The sequence below is a fragment of the Meleagris gallopavo genome, chromosome 3, assembly GCF_000146605.3.
Source record: "Meleagris gallopavo isolate NT-WF06-2002-E0010 breed Aviagen turkey brand Nicholas breeding stock chromosome 3, Turkey_5.1, whole genome shotgun sequence".
Lineage (NCBI taxonomy): Eukaryota > Metazoa > Chordata > Aves > Galliformes > Phasianidae > Meleagris > Meleagris gallopavo.
Window position 1 is genome coordinate 57,995,882 of NC_015013.2, and position 23,907 is coordinate 58,019,788.

At 40.0% G+C, this 23,907-nt stretch overlaps 1 protein-coding gene across 1 annotated transcript in view; it reads left to right on the plus strand.

The window, feature by feature from the left end:
• The first annotated feature begins 8,633 nt into the window (after window positions 1-8,633).
• The window catches only part of CHD7 (chromodomain helicase DNA binding protein 7), a 108,965-nt gene continuing 93,691 nt past the window's right edge, over window positions 8,634-23,907 (plus strand). The window contains 1 exon segment of the mRNA XM_019614055.2: window positions 8,634-8,724. The gene's annotated coding sequence lies outside the window, so the exon portion shown is untranslated.

Below are 23,907 nucleotides of genomic sequence, written 5' to 3' on the forward strand. Positions count from 1 at the left end.
CCTTGGGTTGGCAGTGGCTACTTGTTGATGCAGACAGGTCCCTGTCTCCGATTGTAGGTCTGCGAGGTGCTTGGGCTGTGCTTCGAGCTTCTGGGAACAGTTCAGGTCCAGATTTCTGGTAGAGGTCCCAGGGTGGTTTGTGAGGATGGCCTCAGCACAGGCCCTGTGCCATTTGAGCCACCGCTTACCTGAGCACAGAGGTCCCTTGAACTCCAGTGAAGGGACTCCTATTACAGTGTAATTCTTGCCTTCAGTTGTTCTAAACGTGAAGAATTAAACTGAGAGCTTACAGCAAGCAATTTAATCTCTTGATTTAGGAAGGAGTCATTCAGGAAGTGAGTTAAATAGGGGCTCCTTACATGCCTGAGGAGGTAAGTCTGGGAAAGACCTGCTAAGTAATTCACTGTATTTATCAGTGCTGTTATGAGGTGTCTGCCACACTTTGCATTTGCTTAGCTCTGTGAATGGGGTGCAGCCTTACTCATCCCTGCTTTCATCATCCTTTCTTGGGAGGGGAAGTGAACAAGCAGGCTTCAGCCTCAAGCAAGGGGGAAGTGATCTCTGCAGAGGTGTGCTTTGTTGTGGGCCGTTAATTTGTACAGAAGTAAAAACAGGCAGCTATGCAATTCCCCAATTCCAACCTATCTTCAGAGAGGTCACTGGAAAACTGGCATCACCTTCACTTGCCCTTCAGCTGTACTACAGTTCTGCAGCAATGGTCAGCCTCAAGCAGCTCTTGGGGATTGCACTTACCCTATTTCAGTCTGGACTGGAGCTTTGTGGCAGCCTTGCAGAGGAAAAAGAGTTGTTTGGCAGAATTGGTTGAGGGCAGTGCGGGAGCAGTTCCCAGCCTGGTTCTGATCTGTGGTGTAGAAGATGACGGTCTTAGAAGTCACGCATGTGAGATGTTGCATTGAAGCTTAAGAAAAGAAAAGTGGAAGGGGGAAGTGGTTTGTGCCTTTTCACTTAATCATGGTTAGATTTAAAGAAGTGCACGTTTAAGGTGACCGAGTTCTGAAACGACTCCTCCTCAAGGAAATGAGCGGACGCCTCGTACCCTCGCTCTCCCTGCAGCCAGCAGCAAATGACTGCTTGGCTTTGGAGTACTGAAAATGACCGCTTTAGCTCCCAAAAAATGGCGGATGGAGAGTACCGCTCCCACCTTTCTTCTCAGAAGAAACTCCCCTACCAAACAGGAATGTTCTAGTTCCTCTTCCTGAGGCATTTTTCTCTTTTCACCACCCTCTGTCTCTGAGGAAAGAAGACCGGGCTACCTGCCTCTCTGGATGGAGTGGCCAGTCCATTGACCCTGCTGAGGTTGGTGTGGGGCTGGGGGCACAGCTGGGCTCTTGGGGTTGGGGTGCTGTGACAATGTACACCGCTCGGGTAAGGTGGCATGGGCACAGAAAGAAGGATATCAGTCAACCCCCAGGGTGAAAGCATTGCTCTGAAAACCTGGTGGCATGTGGTGAAACATCTTGTTGGCTGGACTGCCTCCCTCAAGGCTTTTTTTCCCCCAGGAATTTAAGGAAATAGGGATGCCAGCCTTCTGCAACAGATCTGCTTGGGTTCTGCCCCAGAAGAAGAGACCAAGTTCTCGCTGTTTTCTCCTTAACAGAAATTCTTGTAGCTTTTCTTTGTCATATGGCTTTTTGAGATTGGTGGTCACTTTCCTATGGCTTTTTTTTTTTTTTAACTGAAGTAGAATCTCCACAGCTTTCTTCACCTATTCTCTTCTATTTGAGTTATGCTCATCCTCATCTTTTATCTCCGAGAGCACATTTTTTTTTCCTGCTGTGGTGTTGTATGTAAATCTGTATAGAGAGTACATATTACAGTTCTTGTACATTAAATTATTTGGTAGCTCTTAGGACAGCTGGAAGGTATTGAGTGTTGCCTTACGGTCTCTCTAATCGCATGTAAGTCAGGATGTGAGTTGGGGAACGCACGGAGCTAATTTAGCAGGACATTGTTCTGCGAGGAGAAGTTTCCACTCTGCCTTTGTCCCCCTGCACCCTTCTTCCCAGGCGCCTGGCTCTAAAGCAGCTGCGCTTGTCAGGTCCTTCTGGGAACCTCTTTAGTTCACTGAAATGGCAGAAAAATAACCCGGGAAAATGGAGAGCAGTTTGCTGTTGTAATGAATCAAACTGGCTCATAAAAGGATCTGATGAACACCAGAGCTGGTACTAAGGACGAGGGGGGCCTGTGACTTGGAGAGCAGCAAGCCCTTTTCATCTTTTCATTTTGGTGGCAGTGAGCAAGTGGATTGGATCAGTTGCCTGGGAACCTTCCTGGATGAAACAGAGATGGAATAATCATTTGCAAAGCAAAGGACACCAGAAGGAAAATGTGCTGGCTTGAGTTCAAACTGATATTGAAATTTGTTTATTCTAGCAATGGTATGGACGGCGTGCTCTAAACTGTTTGTTAGAATTAATAAACTACTGTCCAGAAGTCGATTTTCCTTTTGAGGTAGAAGAGCAAAAGCTGAGGAGATTTACTGAGGTATAAATGGCTTTTTGGAGAGCTCACATTTGGAGTATTTCATCTTCAAAGTGCATTGTTCTGTGTGTTCTCCACTCTTTGTGTTGTTTTTGTGGGTGTGATTCTCTGTGGTAAGCTTAAAGTTCTCCATTAGGTTCATAAACCTCCATTGGTTCATAAAGCCAAATGGTATGTCCCAAATTTTATCAAATCAATGTTTAATTCAGTGGGTTGTGTTACTTGGAACTTTATCCCAAGTATTTGCATTATTCTTACGTTAGTTTGAGATTTCTTGATCTTCATAGATAGCAAAGACTGTGTTGTTCTGATGGTTCTGAAGCTTTCCCATGGTGAAATGAGCATGTGATTAATTACAATCACATTGCTCTTAGTTGTTTGAAATGGGTGAAAAATATATTGCAAGTAAAATAGCATGCTGTTTGGGTACTTGTTTCACAGTCTTCTGCTGCCCTTTGGAGAGACAGATGGCTGTTTGACACTCTATAGCTCTCATAAGGAGTGGACATATCACAGAAAGTCGGCAGTTCTGTCTCAGGAACTCATGCTCAGGCTTCCTAACAATTTTAGGTGACTTTCAGAGCAGCAGGAATACATCAGGAGAAGCCGCTTGCTTCTGAAGAGCCAGGGTTATTGTGCAGTTCTATGTGTAAACTGCCTGCTGTATGACAGAAAGGTATCACACAGGTGAAAGGGTGGATTTTCCTTTCCATTTTTTCTCGAAATAAGGACAACTGTGTGTGCTTTAGTGGAAGGTGAATGCTTGCTGTGTTACTCCATAGGAAGAAATGTGCTGCCTCATAGATGGATCCTTCTTGCACATTTTTAAATCTGAAAGTGACCTTTCAGGAGCTGCGGGGATGGCAGGAGAACAGCAGAGGGGACTTGCAAGCTGGGTCCTGAGGACGTTGCACACTGCTTTTGGGGAAAGCTCTGAGGAGCGGTGGCTCTGACTCACGTTGTGTGTGTTCAGAGCGAATACTGTAGTTACTAAAAGCAGCTTGTTTACTTTAGGAGTTGTATGTGCTAGCTCTAATGGACATTAGGAAGCCCAAAGCACAGCTGTAAAACATCTGTCTCAGGGATCAGGTCTTGTCTGTCTGATGAATTTTTGTCCTGCATTTCATGTTCAGATTTAAAAAAGAAATATTTTTTTTTTCTTACCCTTCCTGCTTGAAGGCTGGGTCACACTTGAAAAGCTATCATGCTGTTGTCCTGAAATCAGAACTTAAAATAGTGACTCAGTATTAACTTAACTCCACTTCCTCTTTAATCCGATCATCTTGCTTGCTATATGACCTTATAACACCTTAATTTAAAGGCTGCTTATTCCAGTGGATTAAATTTGGAGGTGTCTGGAGTGGTGGGCATTGCTACAGGAAGTGCTTAAGAGGAACTGAAAAACCATGTAGCCTCAAAAAGCCCCCAAAATGGAGGAGGTGGTATTTTCCTACTCGCTGATGCTGACAGTGGATGGATGTTGCTAATGTATGGTCCATGCAGCGGTGCAGGACTTGCTGAAGGTTAGGGGAGTTTTGAGGATATGGTTCTGCTATGCTCTGGGTATAAGTATATTCATTTCTAATGAGTGAATTTGTTGCTCTTAGCCTGATATATACATCAATAGGTTACAAGGCAACATACCTACTCAGCACTTGCCCCTTGGGATGGTCAACTGGCTTTTCTTCTTTTCCTTGCATTTAGTGCTAGTGGGCTCAGCAGGCAGTTGTGAGCCAGGGACTCCAGTGCTGCTCCCAGCAGGTACGTCAGGCTCATAGTGATGCCTTTTGAGGTCTGCCATGCTGGGCTTGGTAATAGTTGCTGTGTTTGCACCAGCTCTCATCACGTGATTGTGGTTATTTACACGGTGTTAAGTTTGTCTTGATGCTGCTCTTGTGAGGCAAGTGAAGACTATTCTTAAGAGCAGAGTTGGTCTTCTACTGAGCACTTTCAGAAATCCTTTGTGAAGTTCAGAAGTAGAAAGAGCGTAGTTTCTATCATACGCTATGTTATTTGCCATTTTGTCTCATTTTCTGTGAGGGTTTTCTTCCATCTCAAGTCAAACCTTGACTAAAGCAAACAGGAACCAACCAACCTCTTTGAACAGCTGTGTGTTGGGTGTGATCTGAATATGGGGCTTACGGTCACTTTTCCTACACTCGTGAAACCCTTGATTGTTATGAGCCTTGGAAAAATCAACAACTGGTTTGTGCTGCCTTGTGTTGGGTGGAGGTTTAGCAGAAGGCTTGTTATTCCGTATGGGGCACACGCCGCTGCACTCCTTCCTGCAGTGGCAAAGGCTGGAAACTGTGGAGAGGCACAGCCCTTAAGGGCTTGTTGCAGCGATGGCTGCATCTTCTGCACTTCTTGAGGGGAAAATCCACGTCCCAGGTTTAGAATGATGAGCGCAGTTCCTGCTTTAATAGGTAACAGCGAGGTTTTGTTTTCAGCACCTAAGGTGTTGCACAATGACTGGTGACTTGGAGCTGAAGATTGAATTCAGTCTTCCAGTAATTCCTTTAAGTGCTTAACCTAAATATGTTGTAGTTATTTTAAGTACCTTTTTATAAGGGTAGTAAAACTTCAAGCCAGTGCTTTGACTTGATATTATCTCTTACGGCTGCTGTTTAAAACAGGAAAAAAGTATGAACATTTTAATTTATTTTTTTTTTAGCACTTTGTATTGTTTTAACTCTTTCTCCTTGAGATGTGAAAAAAATGTATTTAGTGCAAGTTCAGTATTCCTGAAATTTCAATGTATAACAATTTGGCTTTGATTTATTGTGAAACCGAACTTAAGATCCATCGAGTAGCATACAGAGAAGCCCTGCTTGTGCTGCACTGTTGAGTACTGCCAGTATTTCTGTTACTCCCTTCATCCAGTGTTTTCTTTCACCAGTGCTCCAAAGTGGATAAAACCAGATTATTGTTATTTTTTTTCCTTATTGAAATAGCCCTTAATGCAAAGAAAAAATGGTAGCGTTTCAGCATAGTCTGATACTCGTTATTTTGGGTGTCCTTGTCTCATTCGTGCTATGTGCTCCCAAGCGTTGTGATCACACTTGAGTGGTGATAACAGGCACTGAAATACAGTTTATTTGCGTGAGGAAAGCAAAATGATATACTGAAAGTTGCATATTATCAAAGTAGCATATTTTCAAGAGCTATGTTAGTTGTGTTACAATCTTGCTTTTTTAGTGGCAGAATGGCTGCCCCGAGGATCTGCGTTATCCCTAGCAGTGCCCTGGTGGAGGCTGTCCAGGAGCAGAGTGAGCCCCTCAGCCTCTGCAACTTCACAGCTCAGAATTTCCTTGGAAAAAGTGATGGGTAACACTTAATGAATTTTTCTTGCATGAATTCACCCTGTCCTTTCTCAGTCTATGTAAACTCTTAGCTTCCATTGGGACTGTGGCAATGAATTCTGCAGCTTAAGTACACATTGTATGAAGAACTGCTTCCTTTTATTTGTTTTATTTTGAACCTACCACCTGCTAGTTTTGTTTGATGTTCTCTAGTTTCCTTGTTAAGAGAGAGGGAACAATGGCTCCCTACTTACCTGCTCTGTGCTGCTGGTGCTTCTGTAGGCTCTCTCTGGTTCTCTCTTCAGTTGTCCTTTATCTGGGCTGGAAGCACAGTGCCCATCACTCTACTGTGGTCCTTCAGTCATTTTACTCCTGAAGCGGTACTGCAGGAGAATATGGGTATTCCACAGACTTGTGCAGCAACTTCAGAGATCATCTGTGCTGCAGTAATTTTTATTTTCCAGAACTACTCGTAGCATTTAGAATTCATAGCCTGCTTAGTCTGACAGATGGTCTCTTCCTAGATCCATCTCTTCTAGCCCCCAAATCTCCTTGAGAGTGAGGCAGTGGGACCAGAGCTCAGGAAGATGTATGTGAAGCAGTCAGGCTGCTTTTTTTCCAGGTGTGCTGCATTTTGTTTACCCACGCTGAGTCTCATCACCATTTTATTTCACCTTTGCTGGGTATGATGAAGATCTGCCACTTCCTGCTTTTGATTTTCACTTTTAGCAACATGAACTCTTTGCTTTTACCAGTGAAGTTACTTTAAGGCTCATCTCCTGTTGATCATTTACATGCATGCTAAACAACACGGGTCTTGTCATAGACCTGAGAACACTCAGCTGACCTTTCCTAACTCTTTTCTCCTGTTTAGAACAGCCTGCTTACCCATGTGCACACCTTTCCTCTTTTGCAGTTGTGGTGTCATTTAAGAACCTGTGGTGGAGGACCTTTGGTCAGAAGTTGAAATGTATTTTGAACATACATGTCAGCTTGGACTTTGACCTCTTATCAATTGTTTCAAAGAATTTGTATGTATTAGTAGCACAGGGCTTTGCTATAGGAAGGCACCAACATTGTTTCTGTGGTCTGTATTTATCCATGTTCCCATGGAAGTTGCTTCTTGCATCTTCTCCATATTCACCCCATTGGGAAGCTGGACTTGCTGACCTATGGCTCATAACAGACTAAACGTGTGACTGCATTTCAGGACGTGAAAGCAGTATTTGACACCAATGGTGTGGTGAATAGATAAGCTGTTTTATCCTTGAGCTTGTCAGAACTCTTGGCTGAGTACCATCTTGTTTTGGGAACTTGTTACTGTTTGCTTTAGCTTGACCCAAAACTACCTTTGAGGCTTTCTGAAAGGAAAAATTCCAAGAAAAGCTTCCCTTAGCTTCTCCAGTGACAGTGAATGCAAGAACCCTTTGTTTTCTTAGACTATTTTGTATCATGGCTGTGCGTTACCCCACTGGGTTTTCTAGGAGGCTTCACGTATGTGGCCTGTGTGAAATAAACTTTTATTGTTTTGCCCTTTTGTGCATGTGCTATTTGTTTACATTTTTACTTGCTAGTTCTTTTATTTATTAATTCTCTCTTCATGAAGAACGTTATTTCATGCGTTAATTTCCCCAGCTTCTGGTTTACCTTTGAATGTTTTTGCTCTGTTTTTTGTTCTATTTTTTGTATGTCACTTGCAACCATTTTGTCCAACTTTGGTTCTCTTACCAAGCTTCCTCATTTTTAATACTTTTTTTTTTTCCAAAGTAAGCGCTCCAATAATATATTTTAGTGGTTGCTGCTTTTTAGAAATGCTAAGCTTAAATGTATTTAATAAATTTCATTAGCAATAACTGTTATGCTGTAGTCAAGTCAAACGTGATGTGGACAAACGTGAATGCAATATAATTTGTTGGATGTTGAAATAGTCCATAATCTTGTTAAAATGCTACAGTGAAACACTGTAACTTCAGAGAAGTGTCAGAGAAGTATGGTTTAATTTGCTTTTATAACCTGTTTTGTTCTTGCCAGCAAATCAGTTATCTTGCTGACTTGTACAAGTAGCATGGAAACCTGAATTGAATGCCGTGGATTTAAGAATGAGACAAAGTATGAGACTGTGTCCTTCAATGACAATTCCCCATCAATTGTAAATTGGTGCATTTGTCCAAATATGCAGTATAAAATAGCATTACAATCTAGCTGTAGTTATCATAGGACCCATAACTTTGATTTTTCTTCTTCTTCGCTTCCTATGTGAAAACCTCTAGTGTAGTATAGTATTTAACTGTTTAGCACTGAGGTCTCTCTGTTTTATCATAGTATGTGACATGTTACAGTACCACTCTGTATAAAAACCTTTGGTGCTTGAAGCCGTGGTGGAACAGTAAGAGTTTCTTTGTGTTTAGATGTGACTAGTGTATTTTTAAAAGTTTGCAGAAATAGTATCTGCTTTGTGGGGGCTTTTGAGAATTATATTGCTTTGCTTAGCTGGCATGTACTTGAGAAAGTGGTAGGATCAAGCTGAAATCATGAAGTCATGAGCATTTACTGTTATTTTGTGTTCCGTGTGATAATTTCTGTTAAAGACAAGGTTATCTTGAAAGTTGCTTCGACTTCCAAAGTATGCAGAAATATTGCACGTATATCTATTTCAGACTGAGCAACTGAATTTTGGGAGTTTTGCTCTTAAGTAATGGAAAAAAGTTTGTTCCCCAAAGATCGTGAGCTGTTTGAGAGTGCTTATTCATGGAGGTGGACTCACCGATTTTGTGACGAAGGAGCAGTTGTTTCAAAATGGATGCTCTGGAAGGTGGCAATTGTGAGTTCACAGAAGTTAACAAAGTGGAATTTTTAGAGAGTTCTTCTGTCTCTTCCTGCCAAGACCATAGGTGTCATGAAGGGCTTGAGATCATTCCAGGTGTTGAGGAGTTATGGTTGTACTTTAATATGTTAATATTTAAGCTTTCTCATGAAACCTCCTAGGTAGCCTCCTACATGTATCAAATACACTTATTGGCTGGTTTTAATTCCTAAGTGAAGTTGAAATGAATGTGCTTGTAGGTCAGCTGGATTTGTTGAGAGGAAGCAAGAAACAAATACTATATAAAAGTATAGGTTTTTGGTATACAAAATAACTTGAAAGAATTTCAGAATGGTGTTGCTCTGTGGTTAAAGTAATGCCAGCAAAACACCTAGCAGAGAGTGGAGGGATGCTGTTCTGTCTGATGGCAGAATGTAGGCTGATAGCACGATTTGAAGTAATGGGTTGAAATGAATTCAGCCAAGACACGACTGGAAACAGTGGGTTGTAAGATGATGTTTAATGGGGGAAGCAATGATGGGCGTTTGTAGGTCAGGCTTTTTTTTGTATCTCTTCCAAAACCCGTGCATTTTGAGCTCTCCCTCCTAAGTAACCTTCATGAGTAGAAGGAAAATCTGAAATTTGTTCATTCCAAAGCTGCACGATTGTTCCACGTGAGTACAGTGCAGCCCTGCTAGTGGAAGATCACGAACTATCAGTCACCTATTGCCCATGTTTAAGAGGAACTGGGGCTTTTATGGGGTGATTTATTAGTAGACACTGCTTACAGGCTTGTTTAAAAGCTGCAGAAGCAAATTTGATAAGAAAAAAATGTCATGACAGTTCAAGGAGATTTCGTCATGGTCTATGAATAGCTGATAAACAAAACGAGGTGCTGCAGCGCTGTCATTTCCTCCACTCACCTCCCTGTCCCCATCCCCCCACACACATGGGATTTTGAAAGTGGCATTGGGAGGAGGAAGTTGCTCTTAATCTGGTAGCATGAGTAAGGCTATGGATTGCAGGTATCTGCTGCTTCTTCTGTGGTGCTTCTTCAAGGCACGTGTATGGCTTTTGTTTGCCTCTGCCATCAATAGGGCAATATCTTTTTGGGCTGGCAACAAGTTTTTAATAGGCTGTGCCCCAACAGGTATGTTCCTAACAAAGTAGCTGGGTGGCAATTACTGGCAATTACTCATTGAATTGTAACTCTGAATTGCTGAAAACTGAGGCAGTTGAATGGTCGGTGTTTTTACTCTTAACTATGTTAGAAGCTCAGCTTCATAAGGGTGAATTATGAATAAGGGATCAAACTAAAAGGCAGGAGAGCCTTTCTGTGGGCCAGAGAAGTTTTCAGCTAAGTTTGGTGGTGTTAGCGCGTTATCTCGTTCTTAATCAAAAAAGATGTGGCAATGGGTGGTATGAAATCACGTGCAAGTTTCGCATCCCTGTGTGAGAGGATTGCAGAGCAGTTACATGATAGTGCAATAGCATCCCAATGTTGGCTTTGTTGCAGGATAAAATCAAAACTGACTCTTTGACAGCAAATTGTCAATCTTCCTTGCTTTTTTCATGGGTCTACATGCATTTTTGTTCCTTTTGGTGTACCCTGAAGTTTAACATGGTGTAGAGTTGTTGTAGTTAACTCAGAAAAACAAGTTTTTGGAAGTCTTACGTGGAAAGTACTTTAAAAATGTTAGTGGAGGCTGAATATCCTACAGTGCTTCTCAAGCTTACTTTCCTCCCCATATAATTATCAGTATGAGTCAGGCAAGCATATGTGATTGGAGCATGAATTGATTTACATTTGCCCGTCACTCAGCCTCATTTTCCTATTAACAGGATAGGTGAAGATTAGTGGAAGGACACAGATAATTTGTTCCTGTATAGGCATGGTATCTTATGGTTGAGAAAGCTGCTGTTCCTCTCTTCTTCCCCTTTCCCCTTTTTACATCTAGAAAAGAAATAGCCAAGGTTCTACTTCTCCAAATAAAACACTTCAGTAGTATAATAATCATAATAATCCTGTCACTTTATATATATTAAAATATATATTAAAAAAGATGTTAATCTGAATATTCAACTAGGTACCTCTGTAACGGAGATGATATGAACTTGCAGTAACTTCTGGAAAAACAATTAACGTCATGGGCAAAAAAAGAAACCACGACACATTACTATGGCCAATTCTTGTGTTTAGAATGGACAACTTGGAACATCAAGGCAAATTATATGGACAGTTTAAGAATTTGTGAGCATAATTTAAGATGGTGATGTTGATTATCCTGCTTGGAAAGAAAAACGCAATCCCTATGTTAAGATAGATGCATTTTCAGAACTGGCAATACTAATAACAGCAACCTTACTAACACTGTGTTTTCACTGACTAAAGTCCCATCCATAGTCCCTGGCCTTTCAAAAAAACAAGGGATCTAAAATCTGCTAGTTTTGTTCTGCCTTGTGATAAGCCCAATAGTATGTAACTATACTTGTCCTGGACTGTTACTTGCCCCACATGATTACAAGATTGCTGGGCATTAACTGATATGAAGTCAGTCATTAGTTGTGCATGCAATTAAACGTGTTTTCGGTGTAATTCCAGATTTTATATTAGATTTCCTTATGACTCGTAATTTCTCTTCAAAATGTTTATGTTACTTAGATCTTTGGTGTGATTAAGAGCATTTACAAAATGGTCTGCAAATGAACAGAATTAAAACATATCTGTGGTATGTCTTAGTCCAGTTCCAGGTTTCTGTAACATGAAATGTCATCCACTGGAATTAAACTAACTTTATGTTGAGGCTTCTGTTTTAAGATGTATAAGCATTTTAAGCAGTGGAAGGCTGAAAACAGAATCTTGAAATATGTCTAGAATCAGTGGCCAACTCAAGTCCTGGTTTTGAAGCTTGACAGATCCCAGCCTCTGGTATTCTTTCAAATGAAACCGTCCTCTGCTCAGTGTTGGAGCATTTGGAATTAGAAAACGTGAGCTTTGTGGAAATTGTGTAAATGAAGCAACTCATTTAGAAGTTTAACCTATTCATTCAAGAGATTTGGCGTAGTCAAGGATGGAAACCTGTTTTCCAAATGGCGTTTGCTTTCCCTGTGTATGTATTTCAGTATATTTTGGCTAACTAACTGACTGTAGTGAAGTGATTGTGTGAGGAAAAGCAGAAAACTTAGAGAAGAAAAAAATATCCTCTTCCAATCTTTGTATATTGATTAGTGGGTATTTTCCATTTATGACCTTGAAAAATCCATCTTCCCTGCTTGAGAGCAAACTCTTTTCTGAATACCTTTTCTCTCTCTGGGCCAAAGTAGTATAGCCTACAGTGCAAAGCAAATCTTTTTTTTTTTTTTGTGTTATACTATTGAGTATAATTTAGGTTCAGTTGCTGATTACTGCCTAATTGCAACCGGTAGACTGAGCAGATATACCGCATTCAAGTTTAGGTAAAAGATCCCCTATTTAATGAAGTTGAATGATAAAGCCACCGATAGCTTGTTCTCTTTCAGCAAAAGCGTCGTGGATTTGTGCTATCACAGTTGGTATCCCTTTAAAAACACCCCTGAATCCTTGGAGAAGCATCCTGTGCGATAGCTCTTATATTCAATGAGTTCTTAGGTGTTTCTGAAAGATTTATGGTGAAGTCCAAAGCATTTCAAGGCCAAGTATAGTAGTCTTGTCAGATACAGCTTTACAGCCTGGTGACTTATAATGAGGGTAGAATGTAATTAGAAATTGTCCATGTCTTTACTGAGTACTGATGAAAACTACGGCTCAAAGGTTAATTCAAATAATAATTAATATTGGTTTCTGTCAGAACAGGGTGGTAATGAAATATCTGTTGTATGATGACTGATTCTAAGAAGTAGATGTGTAAGAAATAGACGCTACAATTTACCTTTTCTGATTATATTCAGTTATCTTGCAATCAGCATGATAGCTTGATAAAACATAATCTGAGGGCAATTTAAACATACTCACAGACATTGCAACCTACAGGGAGAATCACCTAAGAAGTTGCATCTGTTTAAGGAGATAGATTCATAGCTGGGTTGCTGAAGTACATGGATTTACTATAAATAATCCTTAAGGACCCTGTAAGAAACGTTATTTGCTAATAACTGAGCAACGCCGAGTGTTTGTGGAAGTATTCTTAATAAGATTTGTTAGCATGAGAAATGTGGGATGTTATATTGATGTTTGTTTAAATTGGACTAGTTTCAACAAAAGCGATAGACTGGGTTTTGCTGGCAACCAAAACAAATTCTGTTCGGTTTCTTTTCCTGAAATTTTCTATTGGAAAAGGCTGTTAGCTATTGCTTAAGCAAAAACATATATATACGTGTGTGTGTGATTTCAATTGCAAGCAGTCAGTGAGCTACTAGATTTTTTCTCTTTTTTTTTTTAAAGAGGTTTCATGACTACTTTATCTTCTAATTTTCCGTACTTGCTATGATTGTCCTCTTAAAATCTGCCTTCCCCAAAGTTTCTCTAGACAGTTACAGCTATAGCTTACTGTTCTGGGACCCGATTAGCTCTGCATAACGTGCTTTTCTGAAACATCTCCTTTCTGTGCAGTCTGTCTGTCTTAAATCGTAGAATAGAATCATAGTATCACAAGGTTGCAAAAGACCTACAAGATCATCTAGTCCAACCGTGTTCCCATTACTACTGTTAAATGTTACTGGACTGCCTCCCATCATTTCAAACTTGCCATAGTTATAAGGCTGTTTCCTATATTGTCAAAAAGGAAAGTTAAATGTTTCTAAATTAGATCTGACAAAGATTGGGTATTTTCGTTCTTAACTCTTGTGAAAGTGATTACAAGACAGATTTTTCACTCATCTGGATAATGCTTTCCATACAAACTGCTTCAATTCTTGGGAAGCAAAGAGGCTCTTCAATCAAGACTGTGCCTCTTGGGGACGGAGGCACCCAAGGGGAAATGGGTTAAACAGGAGAGAGGGTGGGAGAGGAGCGTGGGGGTGGTATGTTAGAACACCGAAGATGAGAGAGATGAAGCAGTATGTTGGTCTTTGAGCTGCTCTGCGTGATCTTGCTGCTTTCCTCGTGCATTTTCTCGACAGCCTAGACTAGAGACTATATAGTGCTGAAACTTCTGCAGGGTGAGGTGAAGAAAAAGCCTCAGTTTTAACTAGAATGGAGGAAAAACTACTGTGCGAGTCAGATCCCTACAGTTTGCTCTGCCTTATTTTAACACCAGCAGTGAAAGATTGGCTTGGGAACTGAGCTGCACTTATGAGTTTTGAGATGTCTGAAGGTACATACACCATGTGAAATCTAGAGAACAAACTCATCAGGAAGTACAGGCTTTTTATCTAAAATGAAATCTGCATACCGATTTTTCAGAAGCTAACAAAGGAAAATTGAAAGGACAGCTGAAATCTTTTTCTTAGTGAATTAAAGTTGCATGTGTATGCTTGATGACTTAATTCTTTAAGAGACTCTATTGCTTGCAGAGTTGGTCCAGCTTCTGTAGGAAGGCTGCTGTGTTGACACTGGGGGGGAAAAAAAATCGAAATCTGAAATACCATGAGACTTGCAGAAATGTACACTTGAAGCACAAAAAATGCTCGTTTAATTGCAAGACTGTGTCAAAATTTGTGCTAGTACTCAAAGATATCCAAGTACAGATGTGAACAGGTAGAAATTTAAAGGGTGCCTCTTTACTAAAACAGTTTGTGTTTCTGTTTATTTTTCAAAATAGCATTTTTAAAGCACATTTTAGGTCATCCTCCCAGTCCCTTTCCATGACACACTGATACAGAGGTATCAGTCAAGACTGCCCCATTTTAACAGAGAATGTGAGCACTGGTGTAAATATGCCATCTCCAAGCAGAAATGAGGCTACAGGATGGGATGGGGAGCGGGGAAGAGAAAGGGAGGTTTGTCATTGCACTTCTGCTTTTTTAATAGTGGTGAAATTGCTTGGGTTAGGGCTGCTTGAAATGTGCCATAGACCGGCCTGTATCTTGCTTTCTTCAACCACTTGAAATTCTTTGGGAAGGGAATCTTCTAGAGGGTTGTGTCTGTGCTGTGGAATAAACAGTTGTCGTGTGAAACTGGTGTGAGCCTTAGTTTTACTCTGCCTCCACTAAAATACACTTTTACGGTAGTTTGTGCAGGATCAGCACAGAGGAGTACAAAGAGGGAGCTTTTCAGTACAAAGGCTGCCTGTTTGGCCTGCCCAAACCACCGTGAATGTGTTTAAAGGGGACTTTTATTACCATGGAAACTCTCAGACAGGAAGGAATTTGTCCTGCCATATCTAGAAAAGAGTCTGTAATGGTCAGCTCTTGGAACAAAAGTGTTTCAAATAGGGGGATATATTCTAAAAATGTTGGGTTGAATATGTTTTTTAGAAAGGAATACATAAAACCCAATCTTATGCTAATGGGCTTTTAATATAGAGGATTTAGGGAAGACTGCAGACAAGTACAATGTGATCAAGGGAAGTGTTGCAAGAAATCTAAGAAATTTTTACCTCTCTGTGTTCAGAAGGCTTCCTTGGTATGGACTAAATGTAGATGAAATATTTTTCCCTTAAGCAGCATGTTTATCCAAAACAGCCATTTATTGAGGCAGCGTGTGTGTGCTTGGATTGAACTGCTGGAGGCAGTCCTCTGAGCACCATGAATTAACTGCTTTTGGAAGGCCTAAACTAAGACCTGTTCTTTTATTCTCCTGACAAATAGACTGAGCATTCACAAATGACCTTCATTTTCCTGAAACACACTGAGATATAACACCTCTTGCCTAAAAGAAATTCTAATGTCAGATCCCAGAATATCTGTGCATCCTTCACTGTAGTTTTACGTTGGTATGAAACAATTCAAAGTCAGCAGTTTTCCCTGCAAGCCAGCAGGTGTGGTAACTTTCCATGTCTGGAATAGTGTTTCCATATTGACTTGACTGCATGGCTAATCAGTTCAGTGCAAAATACTTTTTTCACTTATTTGACCAAATTAGAATTCCTTTTTTTTTTTCTCTGGAAGTCATAGCAGAGATGCAGACACTGGTTTCTCATGTTTCCACACAGCAGATGCCTGGCTTATTTTAATGCCATGCTTTTCAGGTTGGATTGTTGAACTACCTACCTGACTTTGGCATGAAAGCTGTTTGAATGAGTGGTGTAGATTTAAGCTGCTCCAGTGGGTTGTGCTGCTTGAAAGCAGTTGTCCTGCTTTTGCTTCTACCTTGTGCTATGGTTGCTGTTCATTGCCCCTGTGGTGGTACAAATTCTTCTAATGGTTAGACCGAGATGTTTGGGGTAAGCAGTAGAAAGAAGGCATCTTGTTTGTGGTTAGGAACAGAAATAAGTGAGGAGGAAAAATTGTCATGAAAAACTTTCCGCTGCCCTGCTGGTTTTGCACTTGCTTACAGCTACTGATAATCAGTGTTCAAAGTCTAAACCTGCATGGCAGGCCAGCTGAAGAACAGTTATTTATATAAATATAATGGAGTATTTATATGTGCCTTCTGCAAGCAGTGAATGACCTTGTTTGCATTATCCAGGTTAACACTAATCTGCTGCTCTGATATGAGGGCTTCCGTCTTACACATGGATCAGTTTAGTTACTTGTCTCCTGACTCGAAGAGCCAAAAGGATCGCAGGAGATGCTTCCAACCAGGATTAAAAGAATCAAATGTGGGTGAGAAAAACCCCAAACGCCACTGTTTCTGCTTTGTAAAACCATCTCTATGGAGTGTTTCTGCGTCCCTGAAGTACTTGGTCCATTTGTCTCTCCTGAGGACTTTGTGCAGGTTGCATTCCAAAGAATGCTGGGGATGCACATCTTCATCTTGGACAATCAATTATCTTTCCAAGAGTGTGGAAACCCATGTTAGATGCTTTCCCCTAACAGTTAACTAAGTTGAGAAAGGAAACAGTGGTGACATCATGTATGACTTAATACGGTTATTAACTGTGCAGGTGTTGTAAAGCTGTGAATCTAAACTGTAGTGGAATAATTGTACCATATGTCAAGGTTTTCTTTTTTTTTTTTATCCTTCCTCTCTGTTTGTTTTTTCCTCTTCCTCCACTATTTCTGTGTATGTATTTCTGTGCTGCTTTGCTACTCTAATACATCTTCTTTAAAAAGAAAAGCATCCCTCAAATTTTGATCTGCTTTGATCTTAATCCGTCACCAAGTTTCTTTTCCTCTGCCACCCTTGAGGAGCTCATACTCAGCACTTGCAGATCCTCCTTGTGTGACTGTTGCCATCCCTGTCCTCTGAATGGGGAAGCAGGGAGCACTAAATCACCCGGTCACCTACAGCTGCCTTCAGCTTTCTCCCAAGCGCAGCTAGAAGTTCAGCGATGGCTGCACACAGCTTGAGAGCTGGGAGAAGGGACGGCCCGCGTGCCCCACCTCCGTCCCACACAGACGTTTCCCTTCTCCTCAGCTGCTCTGCTTTCCATCTGTTCTGAGGCCTGCTGGTGCAACTGTTTCCTTCATCTGCTGAGCTGAGTAATGTGCCTAAGGACCAGACGCCATGCTGACCTTGGGGAATTAGGGGTTGTGGGTTTTGAGAATATGGCTTGCGTACTTCTCCTTTGCCTCCAGAATCTTGGCACGTGTCCGATATCTTAATATTTGTTAGGTACGTCTTCATTTCTATGGAATGAACGTGCTTCCTTTTCTCCATTGTGTGGGACAGGCCTCCAGCACTGCTTGCACTGCAGCTGCCCCTGCCCGGGAGGAGGGCTGGGGTCTGCTCAGACCCACTGGTGTGCAGAAACACTGCAAAACTTCATTAGTTATCCCTGCCCGTGTACATCAGAGTGCATTCCTGGCTTGTCCAGTTGGCCAAGCATGCAAGCAGCTTCCATTTTTCTGGTGATCTTCCTTTGGAAGTACTTCTTGTTAGCATTTTAAGTCTGTTTAGATGCTGGCAAAGTGGTTTGGATTTCAAAATGCTGTGTGTGAATGAGGAATGCACCTACTACCCATTTCTGTAACTGAGCAAAGCTTTTGTTTTCCAGACCCTTGCTGCTACACCGCATATGGGAGAAGTGTGCTCTGACAGCTTGGGCTGTTTTGTTTTGAGGAGTTCTGTGATCTCACTGAAGGGTTTTAATATTAATTTGTCACTGGTGTTATAGTTGTGTTTTGATGATAGTCACTTAGGAGATGGGTGTTAGGCAACCAGTTGAAAATTACTGCAAAGTGATTTTTTTTTTTTTAATGATTCCTATGTTCAACTTGAAATCCCAGAGCACGTTAAAAGTGCTAATGCTCATTCTCCAGAAAGAAAGCTTTCTACGTATTCCTCAAATTAGCACTGGTAGCAGCTATGTGCATGTGTGACTTTGTCACTGATTTCTCTCTGGCTGGGAATCATGCATTTATTAGCTTGATGTTTGTGGAAACAGATAATATAGAAATAAAACGCTGTGCATTTTGGGAGAATGAACGTATTGTATTACTGGAGGTGTAATACAGTTCTGAATGGTTTTCTGTGGTAATGCATGACTGTCCATGCAGTTGTCGCGCATTTTTCTGTGCAAAGAGAAGCTCTGTGCCCATGTAATGTGTTGCCTTCTTGAAAAATATGGAGTGAATGAAATGGTAACCAAGGAAGAGAGAACTCGATGACACAGGAATGTTTTCTTGATGGATAGTAGTTATGTGACTCACCATCTGAGTTGGGTGCTCACTCACGAGCAACTATCATGCTGTTAATAGACTTGTAGTTCAGTTAAGCAATGACAGTGGGTATGGAGATATCAGGTAAGGGGTTCTGCAATGTTTTTTTTTGTTGTTTGTTTGTTTTTAATAAAAAAGCTTCCTCCCTCCCTGCCTCTTATGTTTTGGAGCATTACTAGAAAAGATGCAAAGTCAGAGTCAAAGAGAAACCAACTTGTGATTTATTTTTTTTTTTCCCCCCTACATTTGAGGACAGCAAACAGTGGTGTATCTACTGATGGTTTAAGAGTTGGATTATCTGATATGCTAGTCCTTGTAGCTAACAGGCTCTCCAGTTAATTAGCTACTGTATGGTACAGCAGAAATGGGAAATTACTTTAAATGGCTGAATTAATAGTTATCTGGGTTTGCATTCAGTCAAAGCTGCAGATGTCAAAAAGAAGCAGGGAAAGCTGGGCAGTCTCTGAGCTCCTATGAAATCTGAAGTTTGAAGTGTAATCTGGCATCTTCAGCCTAGTTCTCAAAACTATAAAGATATTGGAATGTGTTCTGTAACATGGTTTCATTTCTAACAGTTGTCATAAAGTGTGGTATGTCTTTTGTGAAATAACAGATGGATGCTGCTTTTCTGACAATATTAAAAAGCAGCAGTATAAATGATTGGACTATATTACTGTCATAGATTTGAAATAGAGGGGCTACATAGGTTTCTGTCTTGTATATGTTCCTTGCATCAGTGCTTTGTTGATGTATATTTTTTCCTTTCCTCTCGAATGAAGCCTTTAGACTTGCTTTGGTTGACTTCAGCTCTGGGAAAAAAAGGCTTTCGCAAGTACTGTTCTAGATATTAGCTGCAAATTTGCTCCAGTTTTGATGCCGCTACTTCATTTAGTACTTTAGAAGATGAGAGAAGAATGTAGTTTTGTCCTTGTTGTGAAGAAGATGTAGGGGATAGTTATTAAACATGAAAAATGAACTATACAATTTTTAGTAAAGTAGTACATCATGGTTGTATCAATAATCTTTAATTCCCAGATTATCAACAAGGGCTGTTAGTGGACCAGGATGATAGCATGGAGCTAACTCTTCTGATTTAAGTGAACTAAATGGAATTACATGTTTATTGTAGAGAGAAAAAGAAAGTTACCCTGTTTCTTGTTAAGAGTATTTTGATGTTATGGAAAAAAAAAATATAATAATCCCTCTTGTATGTTATGCTGTTTACAATCTTGAGATCTCTAAAGAATAAGAGAAATTCTATGATTTTATGAAATTCCCCTTTTAAGTGTGCACCCAGATATTGATGAAGTACTGTGTGGGGTTGTTGGTTTTTTTTTTTTTGCTTTTTTTATGCACCAATTTTTTAATAAGAGACTTAATATTGTCAGAAGTGAGAGTCAGAATTTGTTCAACAAAAAAAGTTGCTTTGTAAGTAGTCAGAAATCAATCACCAGAATGGCTTGGGTTGGAAAGGACCTCAAAGATCATCTGGTTCCAACTCCCCTGCAAGTGGGCAGGGTTGCCAACCACTAGATCAGACTGCCTAGGAACCCATCAAGTCTGGCCTTAAATGCCTCCAAGGATAAGGCATCTACAGCTTCTCTGGGCAATGCAATTTTCCAGAGGAATAAAAAGTTACCAAGAACCTTAATACTAAGTAAATACTTTTGTTTTTGCTGTCAGTGGTCTTGGAGTAAGTTGAGAACGCAGCCTCTGCTGTCACCCAAGCTTGCAGTGGGGCTTAGCTCACTAGTGAGGTGTGCTTTAGAAAGGGAAGGTGGCAGCTATCTTACCTGGATGCTCAGAACCAGGCTGGAGTAATTTGTATACTGTGTGAAATCACAGAATCACCAAGGTTGGAAAAGACCTTCAAGATCATCCAGTCCAGTGTGTTGGGTGCTGTGGAGTTGGTGATACGTCCTCTGTTATCATCCGTTACACTGTGACATGAGAGCTGGGTTTGAGGCTGAACAACATCCCTCCCCCCCCCTTAGCAGTTTTCTACAAAACCTATGTTCAAGTAGCATAAAGTCACTTGATCTGGTTAAGTCATTGTGTATTTTAGAGTGATAAGATACTGAAGTTAATAATAAAAAAAAAAAAATATATATATATATATATATACATATATATACACACACACACATACGTTTCACTGTTTGCTTTGCTTTGAATGTGTAGTTCTTGTTGAGGATATAACACGATTTTCTGAGGTGGTCTTCTCTCATTTCAAGACTAAGTACAGAAATGGTTGTTCTCTGACAAGACATGAGGATTTCAGGTGCAGGGTAGGAAAGGAAGAATTATGGTCATCTGTGCTTAGATTTCTGGATAATACTCTGTGATTAGATACAATAATAATTAAAAAGGTAGTATAAAAAATTGGTCAGGAAAGCTCATTGTGGAGGTTTTATTATTGGCATCAGGCAGTTTATTGTCTCTTTCAAGTTACTTCTGAATACTTTCATTAAATGGCCAGTTTTATGTAGGATATATAATAGGGAGGACAAGGAGCTATATTTTGTTCTGTAAACATCATTAATGAAACAGTTACCTGAATCTCAGCTGTAGATCCAAATAGCATTGGCTTATAGAAGCATAAGCATTCTGTCTGACACCAATGTCTGTGATTCCTAAATCAATTGATCTCTAGCAGAGCCTCATCCATTCTATTTCCTCAGCTGTGCAGCGTATATTGGGTTCAAGGTGATGTAAGTCTTTGCATGCTGAGAGAGAGAGAGGCCACTTCCTGATGTGCTAAGGATGCTATGAGAATGCCATTTACTGTTTGCTTCTTAAGGGAAACACAGTGTAAGGTTTCATAGTTTTGGCCTTTTGATGCCTGTTGAATTCTGAATGAGGTTGTTTTTTTTTTTTTGTAGAAAGAAAATAAAATTGTAATTTTTGTTTAATAGCTTGTGAGGAAAGGAATATGTATTTAGATATTTGAATCTGAGTCCTGAATCTTTTGCTTTAGGATCTTTGCTGCTTAAGTGTTTTGCCTCTTATTTTTCTTTAATGAGGCTATTTTATGAATCAGATTTCTTCAGTAAAGAAATTGCTGGTCCAGCAAAGCAGATCCCCAAACCTCTTCCTCAGCTATCAAAATAAGCTATCTTATTTCTGCTGTTTGTAGAATAGTTTGACAAAAAATGAGGATATTGCCTTTAGTTTGCTTGCTTTTCCTACTTTAAAATAAATAGCAAAAAAAAAAAGCAAAACAAACAAAAAAAACAAAGCAAAGAAACAAAAAAGAATCCCTCTACACTAAGTTCTAATCTCTCAGAAGTTTTTCAGTGAGTAGAAAAAGATTTGTTCATGCTGAAGGGAGAGCACTGTGGGAATGGGTTTATTTTTAAGAGGTTTTGTAAGCATATAATCTTCTTGAAATGATGCAGCAAGATTGATAAATTTGGAAGGTTAATTTAAGTGAAATTATTAGGAACAGTGAAGGTGATGTTTTTACTTTTAAAATTGAGTTTAGCCCAGCTTTTTGAGAGAAGATGGGAACCGGTTCTATTTCTTGGTAGATTCCTCCAAGTTTGTTTTCAGATGAGTAAAAATTTCCTTTCACATCTTATTCATGATTGGATTTGTATCACTACTGATGTATTGTCATCAGTCTCTGAAAAGCTTGTGGAGAACTGAAGGTAGCTCAAGACTTTCCTGTTGGGGGTTGTGGCAGATAAACGTCAGCTGCTTCTACTACTTGCAATAGCTTGAATGACTGTGGCTCTGGAGACTGGGTCAGTAATTATCTTTGACATGCAAACTACTTCCAAGTTCTTTAAAATCTTGGTGAAAATGAGAGTGAGATAACATAGTTCTAAAAGTACAGAAGGCAATTTTTTCCCTGAAAGACTTTTTAAAGTAGAAATACATTGGAGTCATTTTAGAAGTGCATATCAGTTAAAAATGCACATGAAAGCACTTTGGTTTTTCTTTACAAGGAAGAAACTGGAGACCTATTAAAGATCTGCAAAGATTATTTGGTTCTCTTCGTTTGGAATCTCCTCTGGTTATATCTAGGAAAAGCAATCTAGTTCAGTCCTGCACAGAAAGAAAAGCTACAGTGGATACAAGACCTGATGGCACTGATCTGGCAGTCTCCATTCCAATTGAGTAACTTCTGCCAGGATTGCCTATGCTGTCTAGGCACCTTTTTCCATGTGTGTATGCACTCTGTGAACTGTCCTGTGCTTAAATTTGGACCAAGGCAAAAGAATGTAGGAAATATGTGAACTTTGAAGGTAGCGGTTTCTTTATTCTTCAATATCTTAGTCTGTGGAGAGGGCTGTGGAGAGCTTCAAGCTCTTTTCTTCTTGTCATTCTCCTTTGCAGAGAATAGCTTAGTGTAGCCACTTTATGATGTGGTCTTAATAACCGCTGATCATCACTGAGACAGGTGACATGTTTTTTAAAAAAAATAAATAATAACTTAGACATATAAGAGCTTGTTCCCAATCCACAAGCCAGGAATACCTTTTTGACATGTCTTTCTTTGGAAAAGGAGTAGGGTGTTCTAGATGCTTAAATGTCCCTGTTCATTGCAGGGGAGTTGGACTAGATGAAGTTCCCTTCCAACTCAAACGATTTTATTAAAAAAAAACTCTGGTAGTCCAATAAATAGAAGTTAGGGAAAGTGTTCAGTATTTGTTCTGTATGTCAGTTGCCATATTCTGTGGGAAATCAGTGGACCTACTTAGCAGTCCAGGCTGTAAATGAAGGTTCCTGAAATCTCTTCACTCCATCTACTGTCTCTCTTTCAGTGTCTCATCCTGCTTCTCCCCTCACCTCCAAATCCTTTTTCTTTATGGTTGACTTAAAGTTAGTGAAATAACGTAGCAGTACCTTCTAATGCATTTAAAACAAAGAATAAACCTGTATTAGTATGTTTGTTAGAAAAGAGATCTGTAATATCTTAAAGGGAGATCTGTAAAATCCAACAGAGCATATGTGATTTCAAGTATTTAGTTTATAAAATATTGATGTTATTTAGGGGAAAAAATTGATAATTTGTAATCCTTAACCAATGTATTTTTCCTATTTGCTGAAAGGTTCAAAGGCAGTATGCTGAATGTATTGGGCAAAAATTACTATCGCGGCTAGAAGCTGAATGAGGGCTTAAGTTCAAATGTAGGATGATTCATCTTTCTACATGTAAAGAGCATAAAGGGGAACTACAGTTTTGTTCCGTGATGCTGAAATATGTTCCCTTTAGTTCTGTGAAAACTCTGGCTTTTCACTTTGGATATATAAGGTGTATTTATCTTCACAGAAATGAGTGTGGATATGTGGTTCCTGTACAAATGCATGCTGTGATCTCCCAGTATTTATGAAGAACACATGTACAGGAAAATGACTCTTAAGTACAAGTCATAAATTGAAATGATTATAGAATATACGTGGACAAATATACCATGTGTGGTACGGGTAGACTGTAATTTCATCAAGTGGTTTTTCAGACTTCATAAACTATGAATGAAACATGATTGTATTGGCCTTAGAACAGGTAAAGTAAAATATGGGATCTGGCTACTTTAAAGTGCTCATAATTCCCTGGCTGGAAATAGTCTTTTGGGATAATGATTAAGTCTTAAAACCTGCCTGTGATTTAAA